Genomic DNA, 24,432 nt, shown 5'->3' on the forward strand with positions numbered 1-24,432 from the left:
ATAATAAACCTTAAGTTTCCAAAAACATGAACACAAGTAAGATCTTAAAGCTTATGAACCTTAGATCTTTATAATATTTCAAGTGTAGAACCATAAGCTAACAAGCTTAGATTCTTGTTCTTGATTTCTTATCAAACATAGGTTGGAAGAAGCAAGATTCATTAAGATACAAACTAGAAAGTTTGACCTTTAACAACAACAACAACAACAAACAAGTAAAATTGATGATGATACTTGTCAATTTCAAAGGAAAAGAAGAAAGAAAAATAAAGTTTTTTACTTACAATTTTGAGAGAAAAGTTGAGAGAAAGAAGTGGTGTAAGTATGATGTGTGTGTGAAATGGAGTTCACTAACATATAAGTAACAACAACAAAAAAATATGAACTCCCTCCCCATAACAAAGGCCGACGGTTTTAGGCTCCAATGGGGTAGTCAACTTTCAACTTTCAAGTGTGGGAGAGTGGTGTATGCTAGGAAGAGATATAAAGGTAAATGCATGGGAAGATGGTCATTGATAGTGCTCCAAATGAACATATATTTAGTAGCAATATCCTTCCAATATGTAAAGCTTTTTGTTGAAATTGTTCTATTTTTATGTAATATTCGTTTAAATAAATAAGTGCGAAGACAAAAGGCGAAAATGAAGATTTGAAGACGCAAACGTCCAAAAAGCTCAAATGTACAAGATACAATCCAAGTGGTTCAATTTATTGATAAAAAACGTCTAAAAATGACAAGAACGCAAGTCGCGGAACGCAAATTACACGATATTAAAATATACGAAAAGACGTTCGAAAAACCAGAACTGAGACATAAACCGGGCGCAAACGTACGAAACAACGGAGCCAAAATTATGAGTCAACTATGCAAATAAATATAATATAATATTTAAATTATTATATAAATTATTTATATATTATATTTATATTTATAATATGTCGACAAGTAAAAATCCAAAAGTTGGTGAGCTGGCCCAGGGAACTCCGCACTCGCGGAGCAAATTGCCTACAAAACTCCGCACTCGCGGAGCAGCCAAAATCATAATTTACCTATAAAAGGCACGAGCTTCTGCCGAGTTCTCTAAACCAATTCAATTACTCTCTATCTCTGTAATATATATATATATATATATATATATATATATATATATATATATATATATATATATATATATATATATATAATATTTATGTATATAATATAAATTAGTTTAGTTTTATATTAGTTAGTTTAGGTAATGTAACGGTTATTTTACGGGTTTTGAAGTCGAAGTTCTGCTCGTGTAACACTACGCTATAAATAATCAATGTAAGCTATGTTCTCCTTTTTAAATTAATGTCTCGTACTTAAGTTATTATTATGCTTATTTAAGCCGAAATAATCATGATGTTGGACTAAATATTAAAGACGAGGTTATTGGGCTTTGGACCATAAGTGGGGTTTGGACAAAAGAACGACACTTGTGGAAATGAGACTATGGGTTATTAATGGACTTTATATTTGATAAATATAGAGATTTACAATTTGATGTAGTTATATATAAACACATACGCTTGATCGGGTACGGTAGGCGGGATATTTATAAATACTAATAATTGTTCATTTGACCGGACACGGGGAATAGATTAATAATCAATGGACTCATTAAAACAGGGGTGGATTACATACAAGGATAATTGGTGTAATTGTTAATAAAGTATTAAAACCTTGGATTACACACAGTCGATAACTGATAATGCTAAAAACGAACATATATTTCATAGCATTATTCCTCAAGAAAGACAAGCTTTTAGTTGCAATTGTTCTATTTACAAGTGATATTCGTTTAAATAATAAAAGGTGAAGACAAAAGACAGATTCGACGATTTGAAGACGCAAACGACCAAAAAGCTCAAAAGAACAAAAGACAATCAAAAAGGTTCCAATTATTGATAAGAAACGTCTCGAAATCACAAGAGTACAAGATTCAAAACGCAAAGTACAAGATATTAAATTGTACGCGAGGACGTTCGAAAATCCGGAACCGGGACTAGAGTCAACTCTTAACGCTCGACGCAACGGACTAAAAATTACAAGTCAACTATGTATATAAATATAATATAATATATAATTAATTATATTAATTATATATATATTATATATATATATTAAAAACTGTCGGCAGCCAGAAACTCCAAGGGTGTGAATTGAAAATACCTCTCCGCGACTCGCGGAGTTTGAAGGGCTTTTTGCCGCGAGTCGCGGAGCCCCAAATTTCACTTCTGGCTATAAAGCCAACCGAATTCTGATCGAATTTTACATCTTTTTTTTCTCTTCCTCTTCAACGTAAATATATTTATATTTATAATTTATATTTTAATTTTAATTATAATTCTAATAATAAGGTTATGTTAGCGAATGTTGTAAGGGTGTAAGTCGAAATTCTGTCCGTGTAACGCTACGCTATTTTTAATCATTGTAAGTTATGTTCAACCTTTTTATATTAATGTCTCGTAGCTAAGTTATTATTATGCTTATTTAAAACGAAGTAATCATGATGTTGGGCTAATTACTAAAATTGGGTAATTGAGCTTTGTACCATAATTGGGGTTTGGACAAAAGAACGACACTTGTGGAAACTAGACTATGGGCTATTAATGGGCTTTATATTTGTTTAACTAAATGAAAGTTTGTTAATGTTAATATAAAGATTTACAATTGGGCGTCCCTATAAATTACCATATACACTCGATCGGACACGATGGGCGGGGTATTTATTTGTACGAATAATCGTTCATTTAACCGGACACGGGAATGAATTAATAGCCACTAGAATAATTAAAACAGGGGTGAAATTACATTCAAGGGTAATTGGTGTAATTGTTAACAAAGTAGTAAAACCTTGGTTTACACGCAGTCGATAACCTGGTGTATTCATTAAACAAAGTATTAAAACCTTGTTACAATTCGAATCCCCAATTAGTTGGAATATTTATCTTCGGGTATAATAATAATTTGACAAGGACACTTGCAATTTATATTTATGACTGATGGACTGTTATGGACAAAAACCAGACGGACATATTGAATAATCCAGGACAAAGGACAATTAACCCATGGGCATAAAACTAAAATCAACACGTCAAACATCATGATTACGGAAGTTTAAATAAGCATAATTCTTTTATTTCATATTTAATTTCCTTTATTTTATATTTAATTGCACTTCTAATTATCGCACTTTTATTTATTGTTATTTTATCGCACTTTTATTTATCGTACTTTTTAATTATCGCAATTTAATTTTATCGCACTTTTATTATTCGCAATTTCATTATCGTTATTTACTTTACGCTTTAATTTAAGTCTTGTATTTTATATTTTACATTAGGTTTTAACTGCGACTAAAGTTTTAAAATCGACAAACCGGTCATTAAACGGTAAAAACCCCCTTTATAATAATAATATTACTTATATATATATATTTGTATTTTTATAAAAGTAAACTAATATAGCGTTGAGCTTTGTTTAAAGATTTCCCTGTGGAACGAACCGGACTTACTAAAAACTACACTACTGTACGATTAGGTACACTGCCTATAAGTGTTGTAGCAAGGTTTAAGTATATCCATTCTATAAATAAATAAATATCTTGTGTAAAATTGTATCGTATTTAATAGTATTTTCCTGCTAAAATTTAATAGTATTTTATACCCCTCTGCTTTGACATCAAGTATTTTTGGCGCCGCTGCCGGGGAACTATCTTAAAAGCCGGAAGCGCAACGCTAATATAAAAAAAGAAAAAAAAAATTTTAGTTACTTTTATTAAAAATTCGCTCTTGTAAAAATACGTTTTAATTATTCAAAAATATAAAAAGAAAAACAAAAATATAAGCATTTTTAAGATTTTGTTAAATATTTAAGTTTTATAAGTTTCTTTATTTTTATTTTAGTTTATAAAAATATAAGTTTTAATTTTAATATCTTTTATTTAATTAAAAAAACAGAAAACAAAATAAAAAAAAAAATAAAGAAAAACGCGTAAAAACAAAAGCTGTCAACTGAATTCCTGAACCCCGCGACTTGCGGGGTTTTCCTCTTTATTTGCCGCGACTCGCGGAGGCCTTCTGACACACGGACAAAAACCCTAATCACGGGTTATTTTTAATTATTATTATTATTAAAACCTAATTATTATTATTATTATTATTAATTTTAATTTTACTTTTACTTTTTATTTAATTTGTTATATTTAGTATAAATAAGTTTATTAAAATTGTAAAATTAATAGTTTTATTAAATAAATAATATAAAAATAATATTTTTATAAAAATTGTACTTTTTACAACTTTTTGTATATTTTTATATTTTGTACCTTTTTAATCGTTGTAGCGTAATATTTATATTTTTAGCTCATATTTAATTTTAAACTTAGTTTTCGCTATAGTTATTTTTACTCCTAGATTTTTAGGCTTTGCTGTAGAATTCCTTAAGTGCTTTTTCTTTAGACTAAGATTTAGGTGCTTTAGAATTTTGCGACGCCTTTTTAAGTTTTAGTTTCTTTTTAAGTTATTTCCATTTGGGATTTAGTTTTTCCTGTAAGCTTTAATATTTTTAGAGACCTTTTACTATGTACCAATTATCATTCCAATTAGTAATATCAATTTGCGATTATAATTTTAAGTTAGTTGTAGTAATAAGGTTAAATTAGTTAAGTATTTTTAAGTTTTGATAAGTTTCTTTTATTTTTCCGTCACCTTTTATTTTTCAACCATTTTTTCTTTTTCGACATTTTTCGACGCGCAATCTTTTTCTCTCTTATTTCTCGCCATTCTAGTTTTTAGGACTTAGAATTTTATTCTACTTCTTATCTAAATTTCTTAAAATTACGAAAATTTATTTTAAGTGGTTAAATTGATAGACATCAAAATTTTCTGGTTCGTAGTAATAGTTGGATTTGTACGTGGACCGGGTTATTGGAGCCAAACAGTCCTCAATTATATTGAGACCAAACGAATCCTGCCCCTCTGCTGCATCTTTTGGCTATTCGAAACGTGGGCAAAATCAGAAAAGTCTATTGATTGGATAACTTATTATAATTTTTCTTTCCTTTTTAAAACTAATAGGATATTCTGTGAATGCACCGAGCAAGACGTTCATCACCTTTTGTACGTTCACCACCTGTAACTAGATCAAGACATCGTTTAACAAATATAACCGCCGTTGATTTTTCTTTAGAATCGTCATCCAGTCGACCAAGTACTTCAGTTCAAATTTCCGATAATCCAGTTTTTGAAACAAACCTCACAATTGAGAATCCAGAAAATATTCAGGAACGGTTCGTAGATCCTGAACCACTAAACTTTCCTCCGGAACCACTAATCATTCAAACAGAGATTGTTGAGGAACGAACTATTAAATCAGAAGCATCTAGTGATACCGATTCAACAAATTCAATTATGGAGAATCTGGAACCTTTAAGTATGGAAGACCGAATGAGAGCTAAACGCACTGGCCAAGGTCACGCAATTACTCATCCAGACATTAATGCGCCAGATTATGAAATCAAAGGACAAATTCTACACATGGTGACTAATCAATGCCAATTTAGTGGTGCGCCGAAGGAAGATCCAAATGAACATCTACGTACCTTTAATAGGATCTGCACACTATTTAAAATACGAGAAGTGGAGGATGAACAGATATATCTCATGTTATTTCCCTGGACTTTAAAGGGAGAAGCCAAAGATTGGTTGGAATCGTTACCTGAAGGGGCGATCGATACATGGGATGTTTTAATTGACAAATTTCTTAAACAATTCTTTCCTGCATCTAAAGCCGTAAGACTTCAAGCAGAAATTGTTACGTTCACACAGAAGCCAAATGAAACTCTATATGAGGCGTGGACAAGATATGGAAAGTTGTTAAGAGGATGTCCGCAACATGGTTTAGACACCTGTCAAATAGTACAAATATTCTACCGAGGATGCGACATCACTACAAGAAAAGACATAGATATAGCAGCTGGTGGTTCGATTATGAAGAAAACCGAAACTGATGCTTACAAAATTATTGATAACACTGCTTCCCACTCGCATGAGTGGCACCAAGAAAAAGATATCATTAGATCATCTAAAGCAGCTAGAGCCGATTCTAGCCATGACTTAGATTCCATTTCCGCAAAGATAGATGCTTTCGAGAGACGAATGGAAAAGATGACTAAGGATATTCACTCAATACGAATTAGTTGTGAGCAGTGTGGAGGACCACATTTGACAAAAGATTGTCTCAGTATTGAATTAACAATGGAACAAAGAGAGAATATTTCATACATAAACCAAAGGCCTGGAAATAATTATCAGAATAATTATCAACCGCCAAGACCGATTTACAATCAAAACCAGAATTATAACCGAAATATTCCATACAATAACCAACAAGGTCCTAGCAATCAACAAGTATCCAATAATACTTATAATCAGCAAAGACCGAATTTTCAAAACAAACCACCACAACAAACCGATGATAAAAAGCCGAATTTAGAAGATATGATGACGAAGCTAGTTGAAACTCAAACGCAGTTTTTCACATCTCAAAAACAAACCAATGAACAAAATGCTCAAGCATTTAGAAATCAACAAGCTTCTATTCAAAATCTGGAACAAGAAGTAAGTAACCTAGCAAGGTTAATAGGTGAAAGAAAACCGGGAAGTCTACCTAGTGATACGAATGCTAACCCCCGGAATGAAACAGCTAAAGCTATTACCACAAGAAGTGGTACAACACTTAAACCACCTGAAATACCTGTAACTTCTGATGAAACTATTCCTACTCCACAAGAACCACAACCTGATCAGGATAAGGAAAAAGAACCGGTAGTTGAAAAGGTTAATGAAGATAACACAGTTAAGGATAAACCTTATGTTAAACCATACCAACCACCACTTCCTTATCCAAGTAAAATGAAGAAAGAAAAACTTGAAGCCGAGCAATCCAAATTCTTGGATATGTTTAAACAGATAAATGTAAATCTTCCTTTCATTGATGTGATTTCAGGAATGCCAAGATATGCTAAATTCTTGAAAGATCTAATCACGAATAGAAAGAAAATGGAAGAACTCTCGGCTGTTACTATGAATGCAAATTGTTCAGCAGTGCTGTTGAATAAGATACCAGAAAAACTATCTGATCCAGGAAGTTTCACAATTCCATGTTTTCTGGGTAGTCTTAGTTCAATAGAAGCATTGGCAGACTTAGGTGCTAGTATAAATCTAATGCCGTATTCACTATACGCTAAACTAGACCTTGGAGAATTGAAACCAACCAGAATAAGCATACAACTAGCCGATAGATCAATAAAATATCCTAGAGGGATAATGGAGAACATGCTAGTTAAAGTTGGTACTTTAGTATTTCCAGTAGATTTTGTTGTTTTGGACATGGAAGAAGATTCTCAAGTTCCTCTCATATTAGGAAGACCATTCTTAAACACGGCTAAAGCAATGATAGACGTGTTCGGTAAGAAACTGACCCTAAGTATAGAGGATGAGAGTGTTACCTTTTCAGTTGATAGAGCCATGCAACAACCACAATCTGCAGATGATACATGTTATTATATTCAAACTATAGATGCACATGCAGAATTATTAAAAGAATTTCCAGAATTACAAGGAACAGGAGAATGTTCTTTAGGAGAAGGAAATGAACCAATTGATGAAGCTGAAATGTTAGCTACACTTATAGCTAATGGATATGAACCAACAACAGAAGAAATTCAAATGCTAAAAGAAGAAGACAGATATCGATATAAATCATCGATAGAAGAACCTCCGAAATTAGAGTTAAAGCCACTTCCAAACCATTTGGAATACGCTTATTTACATGGTGAATCTGAATTACCTGTAATAATATCGTCTTCTCTTACTGAAAATGAGAAATCACAACTCATTTCTGTGTTGAAAGCTCATAAACCAGCTATTGCATGGAAGATTCATGATATTAAAGGAATAAGTCCTTCGTATTGCACACATAAAATCCTTATGGAAGAAGGTCATAAAACGTATGTGCAACGTCAACGAAGACTAAATCCTAATATGCAAGATGTAGTTAAGAAAGAGATTATTAAACTGCTAGATGCAGGTTTGATATATCCAATTTCTGATAGTCCATGGGTAAGCCCAGTTCAATGCGTGCCTAAGAAGGGTGGCATGACTGTTATCACAAATGAGAAAAATGAGCTTATTCCTACTAGGACTATAACAGGATGGCGTGTATGTATTGATTATAGAAAATTAAATGACGCCACCAGAAAAGATCACTTTCCCTTACCTTTCATAGATCAAATGTTGGAAAGATTAGCCGGAAATAGTTACTATTGTTTCCTAGATGGATTTTCCGGATATTTTCAAATTCCAATAGCACCCGAGGACCAAGAGAAAACCACATTTACGTGCCCTTATGGTACTTTTGCTTACAAACGCATGCCATTTGGACTTTGCAACGCCCCTGCAACCTTTCAAAGGTGTATGATGGCGATTTTTCACGACATGATAGAAGAATGTATGGAAGTATTCATGGATGACTTTTCAGTCTTCGGTGATACATTTAAATCATGTCTAGTTAATCTGGAACGAATGCTAATTAGATGCGAAAAATCAAATCTAGTACTTAATTGGGAGAAATGCCATTTTATGGTTAAAGAAGGCATCGTTCTTGGACATAAAATTTCAAAAGAAGGAATTGAAGTGGATAGAGCTAAAGTAGATGTAATTGCTAAACTTCCACATCCCACCAATGTTAGAGGAGTTAGGAGTTTTCTAGGGCATGCCGGTTTTTACCGACGTTTCATAAAAGATTTTTCTAAAATTGCCACTCCTATGAATAAACTCCTAGAAAAGGATGCGCCATTCATCTTTTCAGATGAGTGTATCAAATCTTTTAATATTCTTAAAGAAAAACTCACTAATGCACCGATCATGATAACACCAAATTGGAATCTACCATTTGAACTAATGTGCGATGCAAGTGATTTTGCAATGGGAGCCGTTTTAGGACAAAGGATTGAAAAACGATTTCAACCTATATATTATGCTAGTAAGATGTTACAAGGAGCACAAACGAACTATACAACTACTGAAAAAGAACTCCTTGCTATTGTCTTTGCTTTTAACAAATTTCGATCATATCTCGTTCTAGCAAAAACGGTGGTCTATACCGACCATTCTGCTCTTAGATACCTATTTTCAAAACAAGATGCTAAACCAAGATTAATCCGTTGGATCTTACTCTTACAAGAGTTTGATATTGAAATCCGAGATAAAAGAGGAGCAGAAAATCTCGCCGCTGATCATCTTTCTCGTCTTGAAAATCCCGAATTATAAGTTCTGAATGAATCGGCCATACAAGACAACTTTCCTGATGAATATCTATTGAAGATAGATTATAAAGAAATCCCATGGTTTGCAGACTATGCAAACTACTTAGTTTGTGGATTCCTTGAAAAAGGATTATCGTACCAAAGACGAAAGAAATTCTTCAGTGATATAAAACACTATTTCTGGGAAGATCCACATCTGTTTAAAAGTTGTCCCGATGGAATAATACGCCGATGTGTATTTGGAGATGAAGCTAGTAAAATTTTAAACCATTGTCACACAGGACCAACAGGAGGGCATTATGGGCCTCAACTAACAGCAAGAAAAGTTTATGAAGCTGGATTCTATTGGCCTACAATTTACAAAGACGCACACCTTCTTTGCAAATCCTGTGATGCATGTCAAAGGGCCGGAAAAATAAGTCAACGTGATGAAATGCCACAAAATGTCATCCAAGTATGTGAAGTATTTGACATTTGGGGTATTGACTTTATGGGTCCATTTCCAAAATCTCATAATAATCTATATATACTCGTAGCCATTGATTATGTATCTAAATGGGCGGAAGCACAAGCTCTCCCAACTAACGATGCACGAGTTGTAGTAAACTTTTTAAAACGTCTTTTTGCAAGGTTTGGAACACCGAAAGCTTTAATAAGTGATCGGGGTACTCATTTCTGTAATAATCAACTTGAGAAAGTTCTTAAAAGATATGGAGTAACTCATAAAATCTCCACCGCATATCATCCACAAACAAGTGGACAAGTTGAAAACACCAACCGAGCTTTAAAACGTATTCTAGAGAAAACCGTAGGATCAAATCCGAAGGAATGGTCCATTAAATTGGAGGATGCACTCTGGGCTTTTAGAACAGCCTACAAAACTCCAATTGGAACCACACCTTTTAGACTTGTTTATGGAAAAGCATGTCATCTTCCAGTAGAAATTGAACACAAAGCATTTTGGGCTTTGAAGACATGTAATCTTGATTTACATGAAGCCGGACGTCTACGATTAAGTCAACTAAACGAATTAGAAGAATTAAGACATGAAGCATACGAGAATTCGTTAATCTATAAAGAAAGAACGAAGAAATGGCATGATAAAAGAATCAGAAGTTCAAAAGAATTTAAAGAAGGAGACAGAGTTCTTCTTTTCAATTCACGATTCAAGCTATTTCCTGGAAAATTGAAATCAAGATGGTCTAGACCATTCATAGTCAAAAGAGTTTTCCCATACGGAACGATAGAATTAATAAATTCAAATGGGAATGAATTTAAAGTTAATGGTCACAGAGTTAAACATTACATACATGGTTCGATGGAAGTCGACAACGAAGTTAATCACAATTTCAATACCACAGCTAACTAAGTATGGGGAGAATCAAGTCTTTAAAGGATAATATATATTTCTGTTAGAGTTAGATTGTCTGTTTTCGTGTAATTCTCGAAAATGGAACACGTATGGTCTTTCCCTAGCAGACCCTAAAGAACTAGTCTTCTCCCCCCATTCTGAATTTTTATTTTTTTTAGGTTTTTACGAAATGAAGACTGCCTGTGAACTAAACCATGGTCTAATGCTACACGCTTTGATCGCTAAACGTAATAATGACATACTCCCGAGTGAAATAGTATCAGTAATCAGAGAAAGAATGGACGGAGTTAGAAAAGGATCCAGATGCGAAGATAATAAGTTACAATTTGGTAAAGGAAAATCAAAATCCGCAGCGAAAAGAAGAGCACGACACCTAGAAAAATGTCACAAATGCGGAAAATGGTCACATGGAGGTAAATGTTCAAATAATCAAACCTATTCAAATACCGAATTTGTTACTTTATGCAGAGACGGACCGTTCATGTGTTTAGAAGAAAAGACAATGAATGCTCGAGGTTACGCCTATGCAGCCATGGAAGACCAATTAAACCGGCTATCTTATGAATATAATAGATCATATAACTAAGAAATCTATTTCACAGGTATGTCTGTATAGTTTTTTTTTTTATTTTTATTTTTTTATTTTTAACCTTTTGATAATAAACGCTAATTTGTTCGCTAAAAAGTATTAAATTGGTATTGAATAAAATTAGGTTTGGCGACCGAAATTATTGATATCATTCAAAAATTTATTACATCACTGCGAAATTTAACGTTTATTCTTAAGGTATAAATATCTTTAATCAATCAACCCAAAATATTTCAAAAATTCGTCATGAGTTAAATTAGGTCTTGGAACCGAAATTACTTTACCGAAAAGAGGGGCGCATATTTTTGATAATATTTGATTGATAAAAGTGGGATAAAAAGACAAAAAGATTTTTAATTTATTTTTACCATGTTTTTAAAATTAATATTTAAACCTTAATTTAATATTGTAAACTTTATAAAAACAATATATTTAAAATTGTAAATATTTAAAAAATTAATATAAGTTTGGTATGAATTTATAATATGAATTTTTAAATTAAGTTTGGTGTGAATTTTTAATTTTTAAAATATGAAATTTTAATTTTATGCATTTCAAATTTTAAGTTTGGTATGAATTTTTAATTTTTAATATTAATTATGAATTTTATATTTATGTTGTGTGAATTTAAAAAACAAAAATTTACTTTATCTCATTAAGTTAAAAATATGATTTTTAAAATTCGTCGTAAGTTGAAGACTAGGTCTTTGAACCGAAATTGCTTTACCCGAGGGAGGGACGAGAACTTTTATTATCATTATTTTTAAACTTATTGATTTAAAGTATGCCAAAAACATTGAAAAAACCCAAAAATCTTAGCTTTTAAAACAATCGCTACAAAAAGACAAATTTTAAAATTTTGTCGAGGGACGGACTAGGACATCGATCCGAAACGACCTCGTCCTAAATAACAAGGGAAACAAAATTTTAAAATTAATTTCTTAATTGTTTTATAAGTTAAGGATTAAAAAAAAAAAAAAAAAAAAGGGTAAACTCCGCGACTCGCGGAGTTTTCAGTGAAAACCTCCGCGACTCGCGGAGGGACCAAAACACAGAAAAAAAATAAAACAGCTGAATCGATCAGTAAACTCCCACCACCAAAAACACAGAAATTTTCTGCGAAAAAGCACCCGAAAACCCACGAAAATCACCCCCAAAAATCTCAATTTTTAACCGTTAATCACCAAATTTTTTGCTAAAATCATGTTGAGAAGGATGATATCTAAGAATTACTCAAGAAAACAGGTACAATTACACCCCAAATCACCTTTAAATCCGAATTTTAGTGTGTTCTTGAGCATATTTTCATAATTTGAATTTTGTTAATTTTTAGTGTAATTAGTGTTAAATTGTTAGTATATTATGCATGTATAACCTAGATTGATGCTTGTTAACATGATTTGAAGCCAAAAACTTCAAAATCTTTAGAATCTAGGGTTTGTATTCTTGAGCAAATTTGGGGCTTTTTGATATAAACAGGTTATGGCCGATTTTTGTCATGAATTATTGCTAAATTGAGTAGTGTAACATGTCTAGGTAGTTAAAAGATCCAAACTTTGAGCCTAAACATGATTTTGAAAATTAAAGTGGACTTTTTCAAGTCCAAAATTCATGAACTTGATTTTTGAAAGATAATGCCATTTGAGACTTGTTTATTTGCTAGTAATGATTATTTTGACATGTTATTTGAGTTGAATGCTTATGAACTTGGCGAAAATTTTCGTATATGCTTATTTGAAAAAGTGTAGATTTGATAAAAATGTGAAAATGAGCTTAAGTTTGATATAAATTGATAATGTCATTGTAATTATTTTGATTGATGATTTTGCTGACACTAATGCATATTTGGATGCACAAAATTTGTGTTTGATGTGTTTTGCAGAATGAAAGGGGTGAATCTTCATCCCAAGCCCGTCACGCTCCTGCTGAGAACTTGGAACAACAGGAGGTAGATAACTACTACAAGCAGGATGTACCTCATCCAGTCATGACCTTTTCAGATATGCACTTGGAACAGTTGCACCCGAACCTGAGATTTGACAGACTTTGGATAGATTATCCAAAATATCAACGGGGTTTGCATACTCTTCATTCCAAGGTTGTTGAGGTACCAAGGGTCATAGAATGGGGACCCTTGGAAGCTGTAGAATTGGCCGGGCCAATTAGGGAATTACTGGTACAGAGGTATGGTAATTCTTCTTTCAATGACTGGATATGTTTATTCACCATACGCAGACCTGTATATAAAGTATGGTGTGAAGAGTTGTTATGTAGTATAGAGTTGAATGATCGGGTAGCTAGTTTAACCGATCGTTCTTTTATTAGATTTTTGTTAGGCGGTTCGATGCGCCACATGTCTTTACTGGACATGGCTCAGGCTTTACGTATATATACGCCTGAGGAATTAGCGTCTGCCGATTGTAGAGGATTGATACTAAACGGTAGGAAAATAGATGAGAATTTTGATACACACGGTGTGTGGAGTCAAATGACAAGCCATCACCGTTTCAAAGGAGGAAACTACTCTTATTTGGATATAGATAGAGCCGAATTAAGAGTAATACATAGGTTTTTAGCTAATTCGATTACACAAAGGGGTAAAAACAAAGAAAAGGTAAATGAACAAGATTTGTTTTACCATATGTGTATTCGAGACCCACACAGCGCTGTAAGTATACCATATTGTGTGGGTTATTATTTATCAGCTATGGTTCGAGGGATGCGTCCACATAGCATAATAGGAGGTGGTATTTTTATTACTTTGATTGGTGAATATCTCGGTGTGGATATAAGTAGGGGGGGATTATTAGTAGAAGAGCCGGAACCCCGCGACACTATAGGTTTAAATGTATACCATGGTGCGAAAGTTTTGAAGCGGCGAAATAACGCCGCAGTACGATACAATGGTAGACATCCACAGGTAGAGAGAAACCAGGAACAAGGTAATGTAGGAGGGGGGAATGAGATGCATAGGTTTATAGCTTCTCAGGAATACGAAAATGCTAGACAGAGAGCATTTGAAGATTGGCAAGTTCATCAGAACCAGATCATAGCGCATTGCCAACATATAGGTAGAAACTATATTCCTACACCGAAATCCGTCTTCCCTCCTTGGTCGATAGAGATGCAGCCACCATATCCTACGTATGACCCTGCCGAAGCATTCTATAGCACTTATGGTTATGCGTGGAACCCCTATTGGTACCAATATCATCCTTAGTTTACTTATTTTATTTTTTATTATTTTGTAATTTGTAATTATTGATACATTTAATATTTTTGTTTATATTGTAATCATTTTTATAATTTCTAACTTTTATTCTTAGATTTTAATAATTTTTTAATGTGGGGTAATAAACCAAACTTCAAAAATATGTATATATGTTTGCAGTTTATCTTATGTACACAACAGGGTAAAACAACGCGTTTTCAAAGACTGGCATTAAGTTCAGCAAAAGCAAGTAATTTTGACAACAATGATGCAACATGTATGTGAAATAACAACAAGACGGAATGAACAAATGACGTGCACCATTTATCATTCAGCAAACAAACGCCAATATATTTGGAAACTTTGGTAAAAATTTAATCATTTTCACACAAATCGCCCTCAATAATTTAAATTGTTACTGATTTCTTGCAAATGAGGGCATTGCAAGATCTTAAGTGTGGGAAGGGGTTAAATTCTTTCGGATTTTAAAATTTTTATATTAAACACTTGGTTACCATTAAAAATACTAGTTAAGCAGTAGTTGTATTAGAATCTAGTGCTCTCTGATAAAAAAGAACAGCCCTAGTCTTATATACTGACTACCCAATTCTAGTAAAATTTTTCAAAATTTTCAATTAAATGAATTCAAATCATGTTTATACATATTTATGAACGATAAAACTAGGTTTTAACACCGAAATTATTGTTACCTCAAAAAGGACATAAATTGACAAACAAACTAAAACGTCAAAATTCATTTAAAATGGAATAGAGGACGATAAAAAGAAAAATAAAAAGCCAAGTGTGGGAAAATTTACCAAGTTATTTTTAATCATATGCCACATATATTTGTAACAAATAACTGAAAATACTTTTGCTTTGGACTAAACTAAACTGTTTTACCCAATGAAAGAAAAGAAGAGATGGATCTACACGATGAATCAATTCCATCATTAAAAGGAAGTAAAGTCTTCCGAAAAAGACACGCGCTTCTTGATTTAGGTCATGAAGTTGTCGTCCAGACCAGCTGTAGGTTGACGAAAAATCTAGAAAAGTCATCACTAAAATCAGCAGGAAATCCACGGACCTCAGCATTAAACAGGGTCGCCAAGTGGTCAGATTTATCCTAACCATGAGAAGGATTTATCTCGTACAATGGGGAGGCACCGTGCAAATTAGCTGGATAAGACTAATGAATCAGATCCCCAGAAAGGATAATCTCCTTAAAGATTAAAAATCAGCTTCTAAGACTGATATTACTCAATCCTAGAGATTGACCTTAAAGATTGAGAATTCAAACTCATGGAATTCAATGATATCTAAACTCGAGCTTAAACGAGAAAATATTTTGATCAAAAATACAAACCGATTTGTTTTCTGAAAACCCTATTTTCAATGCGTTCATTACCATTGAACGTAAAATCCTAGGAATTCACCTGGAATTCATTAGGTCACCTGAACTAAATCGGGTGTCAACCGTAAGAACGGTGGTTGCATAGCATGGTCAAAGACAGGACCTTGTGCCAGACCGACAAATTATAAGGGTGAGCTTTACTATTGCTCCTACCAAGGATAGTAATTGCGTCCGACACGTTATAGACCATAATCAAAAGCATGTCACGGGACATTGCCTTAAACAGTTGCTTGTTCAACGCTTTCCTTTACAACCGGACGGTAGTTTGCCGAAAGGTAATATACGGAACAAGTAAACTGGACGTGTTGCTTTCCAAATACAAGGTTAGCAAGTGGGTGACACAAAACCGCAAGTTTTGAGCTAAAATTTTCAAATCTGAAACCCACCAAACCCACAAAAATATTTTGCAAACACCGGTAAAGGGTTATTCCGGAAAACTTATCTAGGGTAAAAACTAGATTTAATTTTCAAAAGATCAAATGTTTTCATAAAGATCCAATTTCCTTAATGGATCTAAATTTTTATAGTCATGTGGGACTGTAAACCATATCGTTACTACCATTGTTTATACCGCCGTATAGAAATCACTGATGTACAAAGTGTGAAGAATAAAGAAGTGATTCTAGTATTTCAAGACAATATTGCTTGAGGACAAGCAACGCTCAAGTGTGGGAATATTTGATAATGCTAAAAACGAACATATATTTCATAGCATTATTCCTCAAGAAAGACAAGCTTTTAGTTGCAATTGTTCTATTTACAAGTGATATTCGTTTAAATAATAAAAGGTGAAGACAAAAGACAGATTCGACGATTTGAAGACGCAAACGACCAAAAAGCTCAAAAGAACAAAAGACAATCAAAAAGGTTCCAATTATTGATAAGAAACGTCTCGAAATCACAAGAGTACAAGATTCAAAACGCAAAGTACAAGATATTAAATTGTACGCGAGGACGTTCGAAAATCCGGAACCGGGACTAGAGTCAACTCTTAACGCTCGACGCAACGGACTAAAAATTACAAGTCAACTATGTATATAAATATAATATAATATATAATTAATTATATTAATTATATATATATTATATATATATATTAAAAACTGTCGGCAGCCAGAAACTCCAAGGGTGTGAATTGAAAATACCTCTCCGCGACTCGCGGAGTTTGAAGGGCTTTTTGCCGCGAGTCGCGGAGCCCCAAATTTCACTTCTGGCTATAAAGCCAACCGAATTCTGATCGAATTTTACATCTTTTTTTTCTCTTCCTCTTCAACGTAAATATATTTATATTTATAATTTATATTTTAATTTTAATTATAATTCTAATAATAAGGTTATGTTAGCGAATGTTGTAAGGGTGTAAGTCGAAATTCTGTCCGTGTAACGCTACGCTATTTTTAATCATTGTAAGTTATGTTCAACCTTTTTATATTAATGTCTCGTAGCTAAGTTATTATTATGCTTATTTAAAACGAAGTAATCATGATGTTGGGCTAATTACTAAAATTGGGTAATTGAGCTTTGTACCATAATTGGGGTTTGGACAAAAGAACGACACTTGTGGAAACTAGACTATGGGCTATTAATGGGCTTTATATTTGTTTAACTAAATGAAAGTTTGTTAATGTTAATATAAAGATTTACAATTGGGCGTCCCTATAAATTACCATATACACTCGATCGGACACGATGGGCGGGGTATTTATTTGTACGAATAATCGTTCATTTAACCGGACACGGGAATGAATTAATAGCCACTAGAATAATTAAAACAGGGGTGAAATTACATTCAAGGGTAATTGGTGTAATTGTTAACAAAGTAGTAAAACCTTGGTTTACACGCAGTCGATAACCTGGTGTATTCATTAAACAAAGTATTAAAACCTTGTTACAATTCGAATCCCCAATTAGTTGGAATATTTATCTTCGGGTATAATAATAATTTGACAAGGACACTTGCAATTTATATTTATGACTGATGGACTGTTATGGACAAAAACCAGACGGACATATTGAATAATCCAGGACAAAGGACAATTAACCCATGGGCATAAAACTAAAATCAACACGTCAAACATCATGATTACGGAAGTTTAAATAAGCATAATTCTTTTATTTCATATTTAATTTCCTTTATTTTATATTTAATTGCACTTCTAATTATCGCACTTTTATTTATTGTTATTTTATCGCACTTTTATTTATCGTACTTTTTAATTATCGCAATTTAATTTTATCGCACTTTTATTATTCGCAATTTCATTATCGTTATTTACTTTACGCTTTAATTTAAGTCTTGTATTTTATATTTTACATTAGGTTTTAACTGCGACTAAAGTTTTAAAATCGACAAACCGGTCATTAAACGGTAAAAACCCCCTTTATAATAATAATATTACTTATATATATATATATTTGTATTTTTATAAAAGTAAACTAATATAGCGTTGAGCTTTGTTTAAAGATTTCCCTGTGGAACGAACCGGACTTACTAAAAACTACACTACTGTACGATTAGGTACACTGCCTATAAGTGTTGTAGCAAGGTTTAAGTATATCCATTCTATAAATAAATAAATATCTTGTGTAAAATTGTATCGTATTTAATAGTATTTTCCTGCTAAAATTTAATAGTATTTTATACCCCTCTGCTTTGACATCAATAACCTGGTGTAATCATTAAACAAAGTATTAAGACCTTATTACGGTTTAAATCCCCAATTAGTTGGAATATTTGACTTCGGGTATAAGGTTAATTTTGCGAAGACCCTCGCACTTTATAATTATGACCGATGGACTATTATGGACAAAACCAGATGGACTTATTGAATAATTCAGGACAAAGGACAATTAACCCAGGGTAATATATTAAAACGTCAAACATCATGATTACGAAAGTTTAATTAAGCATAATTCCTTTATTTTATTTCTTATCGCATTTTAATTTTTGCTACTTTAATTATCGTCATTTATATTTTGCATTAGGTTTTAATTGTGACTTAAAATATAAAATCGACAAACCGGTCATTAAACGGTAAACCCCCTTTTATATATTATTACTATATATAATATATTTTGTACAAATATAATTGTTTAAAAATATAGTGTAAAATAAGTCGTCTCCCTGTGGAACGAACCGGACTTACTAAAAACTATACTACTCTACGATTAGGTACACTGCCTATAGTGTTGTATCAAGGTTTATGTATATCTCATCTGTAAATAAATAATTAAAACTTGTGTAATTTGTAACGTATTTCGTATTAAAAATATATAGTATTTCGTATTAAAAATATATAGTATTTCGTACCCCACCTCGCACACATCAGTCATGCATGCTTGAAACATCTTTGTCTCCTCACTTAACTAATTAAACTTGTTTATCCTTAATAAATCACTAGCATAATGATGGGCTCACAATTAGTCCATTAAGTGGTGTAGGGTGGGCCTTGATAGTCCAAGTCCAATAACAAAAGCCCATGTATAAGTATGCAACAAATTAGTAAAAGCCCAAGTAATTAACTACTTACATTAGTTAATTAGGAATAATTAATAATAATTAATTATAAACGTAAATAATATTCGAAATATTATTCGTGAAAAGCACGTGTCGAAAAGACGAGTCGGGACATAGAAAGTCAATTACGGTGACAAGGAAAATGTATAAGAATACATTTATTAACATGCAAGTATTAATAATAAATATTAATAATATAAGTTCAAAAATCTAGGGTCGTTACATTACCCACCTGTTAAAGAAAATTTCGTCCCGAAATTTTAAGCTGAGGTAGATGGAGGAGTTGGGAAAAGGTGAGGATACTTTTGTATCATTTGATCCTCTCGGTCCCAGGTAAACTCGGGTCCTCGTTTGGCATTCCATCGGACTCGGACGATTGGAATATTGTTGTGTTTCAAAGTTTTGACCTCACGGTCCATAATTTCGACAGGTTCTTCCACGAAGTGGAGTTTGTCATCAATCGTAAGTTCCTCCAGTGGTATGACAAGTTCCGGTTCAGCAAGACACTTCTTCAAATTCGATACGTGGAAGGTAGGATGAACTGAGCTCAATTGAGTCGGAAGATCCAAACGGTAAGCAACGGGTCCAACACGCTCCAAGATTTCGAAAGGACCAATGTATCGCGGGTTGAGCTTCCCACGTTTTCCAAAATGGATTATACCTTTCCAAGGTGCGACCTTCAACATTACACGGTCACCCACGTTGAATCGAAGTCTTTACGTTTAAGGTCGGCATAACTCTTTTGGCGATCACGGGCCATCTTGAGTCTTGCTTGAATTTGGACAATCTTCTCGGTTGTTTCATGGACTATCTCGGGTCCGGTGATTGGATTTTCACCTACTTTGGCCCAACAAATACGAGAACGGAATTTGCGGCCATACAACGCTTCGAAAGGTACGGCGTTAATACTCGAATGATAACTGTTGTTGTAAGAGAATTCGGCTAGCGGCAAATGCCTTTCCCAAGCCTTTCCGAAATCAATGACACAAGCACGCAACATATCCTCCAAAGTCTTAATCGTGCGTTCGCTTTGTCTGTCGGTCTGTGGGTGATACGCAGTACCCATGTCGAGACGTGTCCCCAAGGCTTCTTGCAAGGAACGCCAAAATCTAGAAGCAAAACGGGCATCGCGATCTGAGATAATTGATAAGGGCACACCATGACGAGATACAATTTCCTTTATGTATAGTTGAGTGAGTTTTTCCATCGTATCCATTTCTTTCATGGCTAAGAAGTGTGTAGATTTGGTAAGACGGTCAACGATAACCCAGATGGTATCGTATCCGCCCACCGTCTTTGGTAGTTTCGTGATGAAGTCCATCGTTATCCTTTCCCACTTCCATTGCGGGATTTCTGGTTGCTGGAGTAACCCAGAGGGCCTCTGATGTTATGCCTTAACCTTCGAGCAAGTCAAACACTTCCCAACATAAGTTATTCGTGAAAAGCACGTGTCGAAAAGACGAGTCGGGACATAGAAAGTCAATTACGGTGACAAGGAAAATGTATAAGAATACATCTATTAACACGCAAGTATTAATAATAGATATTAATAATAAAGTTGGAAAATCTAGTGTCGTTACAAATTCCTCTAAGTATCCCATAGTTTGAGTTGATCCGAGAATCATTGACTCAAGTTTTTGCACGAAACGAATTTTGACACCTTCAAAAACGTTTATAGAGCAATGATTTGAGCAAACGCTCTTATACCAATTGTAAGTAACTAGCGGGGGGGGGGGGGGGGGGGGGGTTGAATAGTTACTTAATACATTTTTAACACTTTTTCAATTGATCACCAAATTTGATAAACTTTGATCAACCAAATCAACTCAAACTTGATATGTGTGGTGTATATGTTCAAAATGATAAATGAAATAATGTAAAGAACATAGACACAAGGATTTATAGTAGTTCGGGTGGATGTTAACTAATCCACCTTAATCCACTCCCCGATTACACTAATCAGGATTTGTTGCTTCACTAAGCACTTTTCTCCAAACTCGGTAGAGATCCGATTTACAAGTCTTCAACTTTTTTGGTAGACAACAAACCTAATCTTTTTATCCCTTTGAAAGATCAACTCCAACCTAGATCAACTTGTCTTCACCTTGGACAAGTATTAATCTCTAAATAAGATTAATCAACTTCCTAAGTCCCTTTAAGGAAGTAGATCACTAAGCTAGCCTATGCTTCTACTAATTGAAGTTACAATACTTATACATTTTGTATGATGATCCTAAGACAATACTAGGACATACATTACACTAAGTAAACTCACAAGATTAATGATTTTGATTAGTAAGTTTACAACAACCAAATTCTATAACTATAAGATTATAGAATCTTCTATTGCTTGATCACATTTGAGTAGTAATTAGAGCCCTTGTGATCTCTGGAAATAAACCTTTGAAATATGCAAGAGGGTCTACTTCAAATTCTCTTCAATGCTTGCCTTTTATATTAGGATTCAAAATATAGTCGTTGACACACGGTTGCCATCACGATAGATCATGGTTCGACCGTGCGTACTCCAGTCCAAATTTAGTATCCGTTTGGCACACAGTTGTATCCGTTGGAGGAGTGTCTTGATTGATATTTAGGGAAATCTCAGTTTGGTCAAGACTTAGTTAGTCACATTAATGCCTTTGGTTCAATTCTAAAGACTAGTCACTATGTCATTAACTTCCTAGTTTCAATTAATCACAAGTCATGTTTCGTTTGAGTTTAGGTAGTGATTAATTGAATGATGTCTTTCTAAGATAATCATTAAGTATGTAGAGACATCAAAGTTAAGTCATACTTGAATAAGTAATCACACTTAGTTACTTAGACTAGGCCAAATCGACAATTGACTATGATTTCATTGTGAACCATTTTACACTTAATCTATTGGAGTATGTTAGTTACTTGAATCCTAACTAGTAAGCTCATAGCAAACATATTAATCAAGTTGACAAATTTATGAGTATTAAGCATATTGGCAAGTAGACAGTAATACTCACACATAGCAAGAGATAGTTATTCTAGGATATAGATATTTGCACAACTTATAATTCAAGCTTTTAACAAGTTTAATTGCAATATAACATATTGCTTGATTAATGTGTAAGCACACATTAAAGTCCAACACATGCACAAGGTAAGAGCAATATCTAGTTGGGACTTGGTGACCACCCTAAATGTATCTAAGTGTATTTTAGAATTACAAGTCTTTACTAGTTACACTTGAGAGCATTGTTCCTCATTTAGCCTTAATTAATCACTAAGTCATTTTTAGCAACAATTATTGTTCAAGTGATATTGGCTTAAGTGTGTTGGTACATGATGATCATACTAAGGATGTCTAGATAAGATTTAAGATCACAAATTATTATTTAACACTTATGTGTTAAGCCTAATCTTAGTTAAATTGTCATTAAGACGTCATTAGGTGTAATTAATCACAATTAGTGTTTTTATGACCAAAACTCAATTAAGTATGGAGAATGCATCTATTCTAAGTGTGTTGAGAAATGTTTCATGAATTATAGATGTCGGGAACTAGTCAAAATTTATTTGGTCAAAATTGGTAACAAAGAAAACTGCGATCACACAACGGTTGACCGTGGTGGCGACCGTGCAACTTGTTTTCACAAAACTGTGTTGTAATTCAGTTTGGGGTTCTACGGCTGGCTATGCGGTCGACCGTGCCTTTGACCGTGTATGTTGCTAAACTTTTAATTCTATTCTATAAGCTATGTTCGACTTGGTCATTTGCAAGATAAAGTATGGATTAGTGACCTTGCGTGTTTTATGTTAAGATGTCGGTCATCACTTATGCATATGTATGTGTCATCATCAAAACATATTCTTTGGTTAATCATACTTAAGTTTGTCGTTTAGTTCATTAACCAACATTCAACCAACAGAGGAGATAATGAAGCTCTCGCAAAAGATTACGAACCCAGCAAGTCTCAGCAACGGCAATGGCAACTCCGCGGTATTCTGCCTCTGCACTGGAACGAGATGGCGTGAGTTGTCACTGTGACTAGTAAGTTTGGCCCCTGGTTCAACTGGGGTCCTGTAGGGATGACATGTGGGCATACCCGCCCGCTCAATAATCTTGGTAGCGTACTGCTTCTAAGATAAAAACATTCCAGATGCACTACGAGTTACGGTAATGCCAAGAAAATAGTTCAAAGGGCCCAAATCTGTCATAGCAAATTCCTTATGTAAGGAAGTGATGATCCGTTGTACTAAATCTGTGGAAGAGGCAGTCAACATAATGTCATCAACATACAAAAGCAGGTAGGCTGTATCAGATCCCTGTCGGTAAATGAAAAGAGAGGTTTCACAACGGCTTTGGTGAAAGCCGATCCTCTGAGCATAAATGGCAAATCGCTAAAACCATGCGCGAGGGGCCTGCTTCAGGTTGTATAGGGATTTTTGCAATAAGTAGACATGGTCTGGGTATCGAGGATCATGAAACCCAGGAGGCTGATGCATATAGACAGTCTCAGATAGTTGTCTGTGTAGAAAGGCGTTCTTGACATCTAGCTGGTGGACATGCCAGTGTTTAGAAACCGCTAAACTAAGAACCATGCGTATGGATGCCGGTTTAACAACCGGACTAAAAGTCTCATCGCAATCAATTCCAACCTGCTGGCTTCGACCACTAGAAACTAGTCGAGCCTTATACCTACTCAAATTACCGTCTGCATTATACTTATGCTTGAATAGCCACATGGAGCGAACTATGTTCGTGTTCAATGGGCGAGGCACAAGTTTCTAAGTACTTTTGTTAATTAAAGCATTATATTCATCAGTCATAGCTTGTTTCCAGTTAGGGTCGTGAAGAGCGTAATGGTAAGTGCGGGGAATGGGAGATATGACAGTTGTGTGAAGGTTGAGATGTTGAACTAGCTTGGTGGTACCAAGACGGGTGCATGTGATCATGGGGTGAGTAGAGAGAGAAGTAGAGGAAGATGTAGCCTCAG

Source organism: Rutidosis leptorrhynchoides, chromosome 8 (assembly GCF_046630445.1).
Source record: "Rutidosis leptorrhynchoides isolate AG116_Rl617_1_P2 chromosome 8, CSIRO_AGI_Rlap_v1, whole genome shotgun sequence".
Taxonomy (NCBI): Eukaryota; Viridiplantae; Streptophyta; class Magnoliopsida; order Asterales; family Asteraceae; genus Rutidosis; species Rutidosis leptorrhynchoides.